This window comes from Orycteropus afer, unplaced genomic scaffold (assembly GCF_000298275.1).
Source record: "Orycteropus afer afer isolate SDZICR_OR568_19922 unplaced genomic scaffold, OryAfe1.0 scaffold00302, whole genome shotgun sequence".
NCBI classification, from domain to species: domain Eukaryota; kingdom Metazoa; phylum Chordata; class Mammalia; order Tubulidentata; family Orycteropodidae; genus Orycteropus; species Orycteropus afer.
In genome coordinates, this window is record NW_006921889.1 from 3,969,711 (window position 1) to 3,980,336 (window position 10,626).

The following is a 10,626-nucleotide window of genomic DNA, read 5'->3' on the forward strand; positions in this document are numbered from 1 at the left end:
AATTCTATTCCATTGGTCTATGTATCTGTCATTAAACCAATACCAGGCAGTTTTGACTACTGTGACTGTGTAGTAGGTTTTGAGATCCAGCAATGTGAGACCTCCTACTTTGTTTTTCTTCTTCAATAATGCTTTACTTGTCGGAGGACTCTTTCCTTTCCATATGAAGTTAGTGATTGGTTTTTCCATATCCCTAAAGAATGTTGGTTGACACTTCTCATTGTTGCTTTTCTTTTATCTTGAGGACTTTTTTGCTAACAATAACTTTTTTTGAGCCATTTTATGAAATATTAGGCAAGAAGGAAGACATGGAAAAATGCTCAATCTATTAAATATATCTTCCAGAATTATCCTTTAACTATGAAAATCACTTGAGACATGCCCTAACAAAACTCTGGTGCCTTCATATTGCCTGCAAGAACAGATTCAGCCTCTTCTGCCTGCTTCCTTCTATGGCTTCACTTATCTCCTCTTTCTCCCAAAATAATACTTACAACTTATACTCAACCATATCAATCTCTTTATAGCTCTGTATTTCACTTTTAATGATGTCTCCCTCTCTACTTTCCCACCTGTTGAAGCCAAGTTGTTATTCAATATCGCAACCAAGTATATCCTATTCTGTGATAGATTTTCTCTTGCCCTCTTCTCACCAAGATGATGAGACCTGTGCCATGTTCTTAACACTTTCTAATATTTACCACAATTGCAATTATGTCTTTATTTACTTGTTCCATGGAATAGTGAGTTATTTGAGATGGAGATTTATTTTTCGAAAATATTTTTTTGTATGTCTTAGGTGAAAATTTACACAGCAAATTAAGCTTCCATTTAATACTTTTTATACATATTTTTCTATGACATCAGTTACATTTTTTTTCACAATGTGTAAACATTCCCATTATTTCCATTCTCTTTTTTCTGTTTCCTGGCCCTTCCTTAGCTTCTCATCTTTATTTTAGGGTAGATGTTGACTGTTTCCAACTTTCATCTGTCAGTTGTCGTACTATGGTGGCTTGTGTGTTGCTGTGAGGCTGGAAGGTATGCCACCAGTATTTCAAATACCAACAGGGTTACCTATGGTGGACAGATTTCAGTGGAGCGTGTAGACTAAGACAGACTCGGAAGAAAGAAGGGGCCATCCACCTTTCAAAGAATTGGCCGGTGAAAACCTTATGAATAACAATGGAACACTATCTGATACTGGAGATGCCCAGACCTCTACAAGTGCTGCTTGACAAAGCACCAGCTGTCAAGAGTCTTGGGTGGAAACCAATTCCACCTTTACTTTCTATTGTGTTCTGGTCCATTATCTTAATTGCTACAATAATCTTTATGGTGACCATGCTCCTTCTGGTTCATCCCAGAGGGTCCAAAACTGACTTTCATGTTTCCCATGAATCAGTCCGCCTTCCAGATGACTCTCTGATTTCCAATTCCAAAAACCCCAGTTTTCCTAGAAATCCCCATGATGAGCCAGAGCTGGAAAGGCCCCTGGGAATCTTAAAGACATTGAGAATTCACATTGGTGGAAAGATCTCATGACTACTCAACCTCCTACAATACCAACCCCTGCAGCACAACATAGAAAAGGGATTACTCCTGATAGGAAGAAACCTTGACATAAGTGTTTGCCTCCTACAGTTAAGCCTCCTCCTAATGTAGCTTATAGAATTAATGGTAGACTTTAGTATCCTCCTCGGGGAGGGGACCTTAACCTTCCCGATGGCTTGACCTTCCTCTTCCTTATACTGGGGCATACATAGAAGGTAAAAGAATGGTGTGGGTAGATGGAAACAAGAGTTCCTTTTTTACTCTCTCCCTTTCTTAGAGAGATTAAAACAATCAGGGCCTAGGTGTAAAACTACTGCACAGAGATATACCCTAATCAAGCAATGGAACAGTTATTTTAAGAAACTAAAAGGCCACAAGTATATGTTGCTGGACTATGTAGACCCATCTGTACTCCCAGGCTGGTGGTAATTCAGAGAATGGTGTCAACCACAAGATTGGGTCACATGTTCTGGCCCCATGTTGTATTCTTCACCCTGACCATTTTTTCATGTTTTAGTTAACCTCATTGTCTAGCACATTTTATTTTTATAATGTTAATGATAGACAAGTTAGATAAGATAAGACATAAGTTTAGTTTATAAGTTTAATAATAGTTTTATAAGTTTTGGAAAGTTAATAGCCCACAGCCATGTACCCGGAATTGTGGGTTTGTCACTTTGCTTTGTCATTTGTAATCTGCAATATAGTATAAAATAAAGAAGGCCATCTCATTATGTGGGGCACATCTTCATCTTGTGTGAGTGTGTCTCCATCATCTCTGCGACACCACCTCTCCCTCCAGAGACCTAGAGCTGAGGCTGGACCTCAGCATGATACATTACTGGAAAACTTTATGAATAGCCTTGAAACATTGTCCAATATAGGGCTGGAAGATGAGCCCCTCAGGTTGGAAGGCACTCAAACTATGACTGAGTAAGCGCTGCCTCCTCAGAATAGAGCCAATCTTAATGATCTGGAGGGAGTAAAACTTTTGGGACCTCCATTTGCTGATGTGGCATAACTAAAAATGAGAAAAAAGAGCTGCAAACATCCATTAATATTCAGAACATGGAATGTACAAATAAGAATCTAGGAAAATTGGAAATTGTAAAAAATGAAATAGAATGCATAAAGATAGATATCCTAGGCATTAGTGAGCTGAAATAGACAGATTTTGGCTATTTTGAGTCAGAAGACCACATGATTTACTATTCTGTGAATGACAAATTGAAGAGGAATAGCTTGGCATTCATTCATTGTCAAAAAGAATGTTTCAAGATCTATCCTGAAGTACAATGTTGTCAATGATAGGATTATATCCATATGCCTACAAGGAACACCAGTTAATATGACTATTATTCAAATCTATGAGCCACCCACCAAAACCAAAGATGAGGAATTTGAAGATTTTTGCCAATTTCTGTAAGCTGAAGTTCACCAAACATGCAATTAAGATATGTTGATTACCACTAGTGATTGGAATGGAAAAGTTGGAAACAAAGAAGAATCACTGGTATTTGGAAAATAGGCCTTGGTGATAGAAAAGATGCTGGAGGTCGCATGATAGAATTTTGTAAGATGAATGACATTCATTGCAAATACCTTTTTTTCAACAACCTAAATGGTGGCTATACCCATGGACTTCAACAAATGGAATACCAAAGAATCAGATGGACTACTTCTGTGGAAAGAGTTGATGGAGGAGTTCAACATCTTAAGTCAAAACAAGGCCAGGAACTGACTGTGGAACAGACCATCAGTTGCTCATATGAAAGTTCAGGTTGAAGCAAACGACAATTAAAGCAAGTGCACGAGACCCCAACTAGGACCTTGGTTATATTCTTCCTGAATTTAGAGATGTTCTAAAGAATAGGTTTGATGCATTGAACACCAATGACTGAAAACAAGGGGAATTGTGATATGGAATCAAAAACATAATCCATGAATAAAGAAAAAGTTCATTAAAAAGACAGGAAAGGAAGGAAAAAACAAAATGGATATCAGATGAGACTCTGCATCTTGCACTTGAACAGAGAACAGCTAAAGCAAATGGAAGAAATGACAAAATAAAAGAGCTGAACAGAAAATTTCAAAGAGCAGTTCAAGAAGATAAAGTCATATGTGCAAAGACTTGGAGTTAGAAAACCAAAAAGGAAGAACATATTTGGCATTTCTCAAGCTGAAAGAACTGAGGAAAAAATTCAAGCCTTGAGTTGCAATGTTGAAATATTCTATGGGCAGAATATTGAATGATACAGGAAATATCAAAAGAAGGTGGAAGGAATACACAGAGTCACTGTACCAAAAAGAATTGGTCAATGTTCATCCATTTCAGGATGTGGCAATATGATCAAGAACCAATGGTATTGAAGGAAGAAGTTGAAGCTACTCTGAAGGAGGTGAAGAAGAACACTCCAGGAATTGATAGAATACACATTGAGATGTTTCAACAAAGGGATGCTGCACTGGAGGCACTCACTCATCTATGCCAAAAAATTTGGAAGACAGGTACTTGGCTAACTGACTGGAAGAGATCAATATTTGTATCTATTCCAAAGAAAGGTGATCCCACGGATTGTGGACATTATTGAACAATATCATTAATATCACACCCAAATAAACTCTTGCTGAAGATAATTCAAAAATGATAAAAATGATTGTAGCAGCATATTGACAAAGAGCTTCCAGAAATGCAAGTTGGATTTACAAGAGGATGTGAAATGAGAGATATCATTGCTGATGTCAGATGGATCTTGGCTGAAAGCAAAGTATAACAGAAAGATGTTTACTTGTGTTTTATTGACTATGCAAAAGCATTCAGTTGTGTGAATCATAACAAATAATGGGTAATATTGAGAAGAATGGGAATTTCAGAGCACTTAACTGTGCTCATGAAAAACTTGTACATAGACCAGGAGGCTGTCATTCGAACAGAACAAGGGGACACTGCATGGTTTAAAATCAAGAAGGGAGTGCATCAGGATTATATAGTTTCACTATACTTATTCATCTGTATGCCGAACAAATAATCTGAGAAGCTGGCCTATATAAAGAAGAACATGGCATAAGAATTCGAGGAAGACTCATTAACAAACTGTGATACCACAAATGACTCAACTTTGCTTGCTGAAAGGATCACTTGAAGCACTTAGTGATGAAGATTAAAGATTACAGTCTGAAGTATGGATTATATGTCAATATAAAGAGAGCAAAAATCCTCACAACAGGACAAATAAACAGCATCATGATAAATGGAGAAAAGACTGAAGTTGTCAAAGATTTTATATTACTTGTTTCCACAATCAACACTAATGGAAACAGCAGTGAATACATAAGACACTGTACTGTGCTGGGCAAATCTGCTGCAAAAATCCTCCTTCAAGTTCTGAAGAGCAAAGATATGTCCTTGAAGACTAAGGGTGCCTAACCCAAGACATGGTATTTTCAATTGCTTTATAAGCATGTGGAAGCTGGACAATGAATAAGGAAGACCAAAGAAGAGTTGATGCTTTTGAGTTGCAATGTTGGAAAAGAATACTGAAAGTACAATGGACTGTCAAAAGAACTAACAAATCTGTCCTGGAAGAAGTGTAGCCAGAATACTCCTTGGAAGTGAGAATGGCCAGACTTTGTCTCACCTACTTTGGTCATGTTGTCAGAAGAGACAATTCCCTGGAGAAGGATATCATACTTGGTAAAGTGGAGGGTCAGAGAAAATGGGAAGGCCCTCAATGAAATGGATTGATACAGTGGCTGCAACGATGGGATCAGTAAGGATTGTGAGACTGGCACAGGACCAGGCATTGTTTCATTCCATCACACATAAGGCTATGAGTCAGAGAGAATTGGGCAGCACCTAGCAACAACAACATTGACTGTTTTGTCTCATATAGTTGATTATGTAAAAGAGCACAGTATTCATGGGTGATATTGTTTATTTTATAAACCGATTTATTATTTAGGTGAAAGCCAACAGTGGCTTCAGTTCTAAGTTAAAAGAGTATCTTAGTATGATAGTATCAGGTGCTCCTCTAGTCTCTATCAGTTCACCAAGTCTGGTCTTGTTTAGGAATCTGTGTTTTGTTCTAAATTTTTCTCCCTTTTAGGAGACTGGCTTTTTATTTATTTTTTGTATCCCAATTGATTGAAACTCAGCCAATACTTAGAAAAATAATTGCTTAACCGATTTCCCATTGTTGTTGAGTCAATTCTTAGTCATAACATCCCAATAGGACAGAGTAAAACTGCCCCATGGGGGTTCCAAGACTATAAATCTTCATGGAAGCACACTGCCTCATCTTTCTCCCCTGGAGTAGCAGGTAGATTTGAACTGTTGATCTTTTGGTTAGCAGACAAATGCTTTAAAAACATTCTATTAGAGTTCCTTAATTGCTTAATTAATGGATTAAAATGAGCCAATGAGTGCATGAAAAATAAAGCATGAAGCCTTAATTCATTGTTCAATTTTTAAACAATTTTGAGGATGATGAGCAGATCTTTTTATCATTTCTTTTAAACTTAGCTTTTTCCTCTGATCCCATTGCATTTCCATTGATTAGTGTCTTTTGAATAAAAATTGGCAGGGGAGAATGCATTTATGAAAAACAGAAGTGAAAATTTACTGGGAATTTAATTACAAATTAGGTCAATGCTTCTTGAACCTAATTTATAATACTGTATAATACCTTGGACCATCTAAAAGGAAAGCAAGGGAATCCCATTTGCCACTTGTTAAGCTTTGTATCGCCCAGAATACTTATCCTGAAAAGGACACATATTCAAAGGAAAGAAACAATTATCTGCAACTGAAATAGGTAATGAAGTTTTCTATGTGCTATAATTTTAATTTAAAGAGCATGTTTGAAAGGCTAACCCAGACAGGCAGATACTCTCTTTTTTGCAGTTATAAAATCTGTCACATCTTAGAAATACTCCCCCATTGAATGGCAATCACAATTTTTATTTTAAAGGTTCCACATGCATGGCATATTATGTAATGGACAGCACTTCAGAATAATCTAATGAAAAGAGAACTCTTTTCCATGCTAATAAACTTCAGATTCTGCTTGTTTCAAGAAAATGAATTCAGGCTTTGAACTGCTGAGGTCCACATAAATTCAGGTTATCCATACAGCCGTGCGGAAAATCTCCAAGATGAGTTCTTTATTAATAGCAAGAATGAGTGAGTCAGTCAGCTTGTTTAATGATCTGGCCCATAATTCGAATCCATTGAAAGTTGCCTGTTAGCACCTCTGGGAGCTGAGATCAAGCGTGACCTTGACTTGTGATGGCTTGAATTAAATCCTTGTATGATGATTCCCACACCAGCATTGTTTTCTTTGTCATTTTGTATGAAAGCAAATTTTCAATATCCTTGCAAATACTACAATATGAAAATTTTAAGGATGTGGGATGAGGGTTGATGCTAACATGGAAAATTTATTATGATAGAAAAATATGAGCAATTCCTCTCATCTATAAAATTATTGGTAAAGATGTGTTAAAAATGACAAGGTTCTTGCAGCCAGTTTTTTTAGGTCTCGGGAGGACATTTTGTATACATGCCTATTCATTGTTTTTGTTGTACATTAGGTGCCATCAAATCAGCTCCAACTCATAGTGACCATATGCACAACAGAATGAAACACTGCCCCATCCTGCACCATCTCCACAATCCTTGCTATGTTTGAACCCATCATTGCAACCATTGTGTCAATCCATCTCATTGAAGGCCTTCTCTTTTTTTTTTTTGCTGACCCTACTTTACCAAGCATGATGTCCTTCTCCAGAGAATGGTCCTTTCTGACAACACGACCAAAGTAGGTGAGACAAAGTCTGGCCATTCTCACTTCCAAGGAGCATTTCAGCTGCACCTCTTCCAGTAAGTGTTAGCTCTTCTGGCAGTCCATGGCATTTTCAGTATTCTTCACCAACCCCACAACTCAAAAGCATCAACTCTTCTTTGGTCTCCCCTATTTATTGTCCAGCTCTCACATGCATATGAGACAATTGAAAATACCATGCCTTGGGGCAGGTAGAGCTTAATCTTTAAAGTGACATCTTTGCTTCTTAACACTTTAAAGAAGTCTTTGGTAGTAGATTCGTCCAGTGCAATATATCTGTTTTCCTGACTGCTGCTTCCATTGTTGTTGACTGTGGATCTAAGTAAAATGAAATCCCTGACAACTTCAAACTTTTTTCCATTTATCGTGATGTTGCTTATTCATCCAGTTGTGAGTTTTGTTGAGGTGTAATCCATACTGAAGACTGTGATATTTAATTTTCATCAGTAAGTGCTTCAAGTCCTCTTCACTTTCAGCAAACAAGATTGAGTCATCTGCATAATTCATGTTGTCACTGGTACTTCCCCTAATCCTGATGCTATGTTCTTCTTCATATAGTCCAGCTTCTTGGACTATTTTCTCAGCTTACAGATTGAATAAGTATGGTGAAAAATAGAACCATGATGCATGCCCTTCTTGATTTTAAACCATGCAGTATCCTCTTGTACTGTTCCAACGACAGACTCTTGGTAATATACAGGTTCTTCCTGAGCACAATTAAGCGTTCTGGAATTCCCCTTCTTCACGTTGTTATACATAATTTATTACCCACACAGTTAGTTGAATGCCTTTGCCTAGTCAGTCGAAAACAGGTAGACATATTTCTGGTTGTCTTTGCTTTCAGCTAAGATCCATCTGACGTCAGTAATCATGTCCCTCGTTCCACATCCTCTTCTGAATCCAGTTTTAATTTCTGGCAGTTCTCTGTCAATATATTGTTGCAATTGTTTTTGAATTATCTTCAGCAAGATTTTACTTGTGTGTAATATTAATGCTATTGTTTGATAACTTCCACATTCTGTTGGATTACCTTTCTTTGGAAGGGACACAAATATTGATCTCTTCCAGACAATTGACCAAGTAGTTCTCTTCCAGGTTTCTTGGCATAAATGCTATCCCTCTTAAATTTTTCATTCCCAGCATAGTATATCTTAAGATTGCCTGATTCAAAATGGCCAATACCAATCCATTTTATCTCACTAATGCCTAGGATATTGATCTTTACCCGTTCCATTTCCTTTTTGGCAACTTCCAATTTTCCTAGGTTCATATTTTGTACATTACATGTTCTGATTATGAATATTTGCAGCAGTTTCTTCCCCTTTTGAGCTGTGTCACATAGAAATTGAAGCTCCCAAAAGCTGTACTCCATCCACATCAGTAAGGTCTACTCTACTTTGGGGAGGCAGCCCTCCCCCCAATCGTATTTTGAGTACCTTCCAAACTAAGGGGTTCATTTTCCAGCACTTTATCAGACAACGTTTCACAGCCATTCTTAGTTTTCCAGTAATATATTGGACGGTATTTCACTGCTATTTGTAAGGTTTTCTGTGGCCAGTTTTTCTAAAGTAGATGGCTGCATCCTTCTTTCCTGTCTTTATCTGGAAGCTCTGTTGAAATCTGTCCACCATGGGTTACCCTGTTGATATTTGTAACATTAGTGGTATAGCTTCCATGCTTATAGCAACACACAAGCCACTACAGCACCACAAACCAACAGAGAAATGGTGCTCATAATAAGTAGTATATACTTTCAAGTGGTGTGACATTTCTACTTCCTTTCTTTTCCTATTTTCATCCCATCATTTTGCTATAGAAAAAACAAAAGTCAGTGTTGCCAAGTCAATTCTGATTCATGGTGACCATGTAAGTCAAAGTAGAACTGTTTCTCATTGGATTTTCAATGGTCAATTTTTTTTTTTTTTAATAGGTTGCCAGACTTCTTTCAAGGCACCTGTTTGTGGACGTGAATCTCTATCCTTTCGACTAGTGTCTGAGGGCACTCACTTCTTGTGTCACCTAGGGACCCCCTTGCTATAGGGAAGTGGGTGCTTAATCACCAAGAAACTAGTTTTATAATAGAAAGATAATTTAAGAAGTAATTTTTTGAGAAAATGAACTATATCGGTATTTTTTTCTTTTTTTTTTGCATATAACATTTTAATTTTTTATTTGAAATATTTTAAGTAATTTATGAACCCAGAGAAATGACTTTCTTCTTTGATAATGGCTTGGCAACAATAATAACAGATAGTATTATAGAATAATGCAGGTATAAAGTGATTTTACATGAACGTGCTCCATTCTATGAATCTGACAAGTATGTTAGGAAAAAAAATATATGAAGAATGGCAGCTTTAGAAAATCTTGAAAACTGGAGATGGTTAATATCTCAAACAGGTTGTTATGATTCATTGTGATTTTAGCTAGTGTTTTTATTGTTTGCTTCCCCACTAATATTTTTTCACTGCTTTATACAGCAGAAGTGATTTGATTTTATTGAGGTGTTTTCAGTTTCTTGTATTAATAGCTACATCATATTAGAAATGGCATACATTTGAGAGAACATGAAGTGTAGATTAATTTAATTTATTTGGCCATTTGTTAATTTTTGAGATTTTCAACCTTCTAAATGAATATTTCCAAAATATTGGGGCACTATGAAACACTTTAAAAGGAAAGCTGGTAGCACAATGGTTAAGTGCTCAACTGCTAACTGAAAGGTTGGTAATTCAAAGCCATGAGCAGAAAGACCTGGCTATTTACTTCCTTAAAGATTACAGCCCAGGAAACCCTACTGGGCAGTACTACTCCATACATGGGGTTGCCATGAGTCAAAAATCCACCCAAAGGCACCTAATAACAACATTTTCACTTTTATGCTGTTTATGGCTTATGGTCTCAGTTTGTTAAATTTATACGGTTTTTCCAGCTCAGAGTTTGTAAACAGCAAAGTGAATTACTTGGAAGTCACATTAGTTGGCTAACAAATACAGGCATTCCATGATCTTCCCAACAGTTCTCAGTCAGTGAGAGTTTGTGGTAGGTGAGGTTGTGTGTCAACTTGGCTGGGCCTGGTTGAGTGGCTGGGAAGCTGGTGGTAGTTATTCCTCATGATGAGACTGGCAATCAACTCCATGGTGGAATCTATCACAAGCAGCTGAGTAGCTGTTTTAGGGAGGTGGTCTACTTTCCAGAAGCAGCTTTGGAAATGGTCTCTCATTTATGG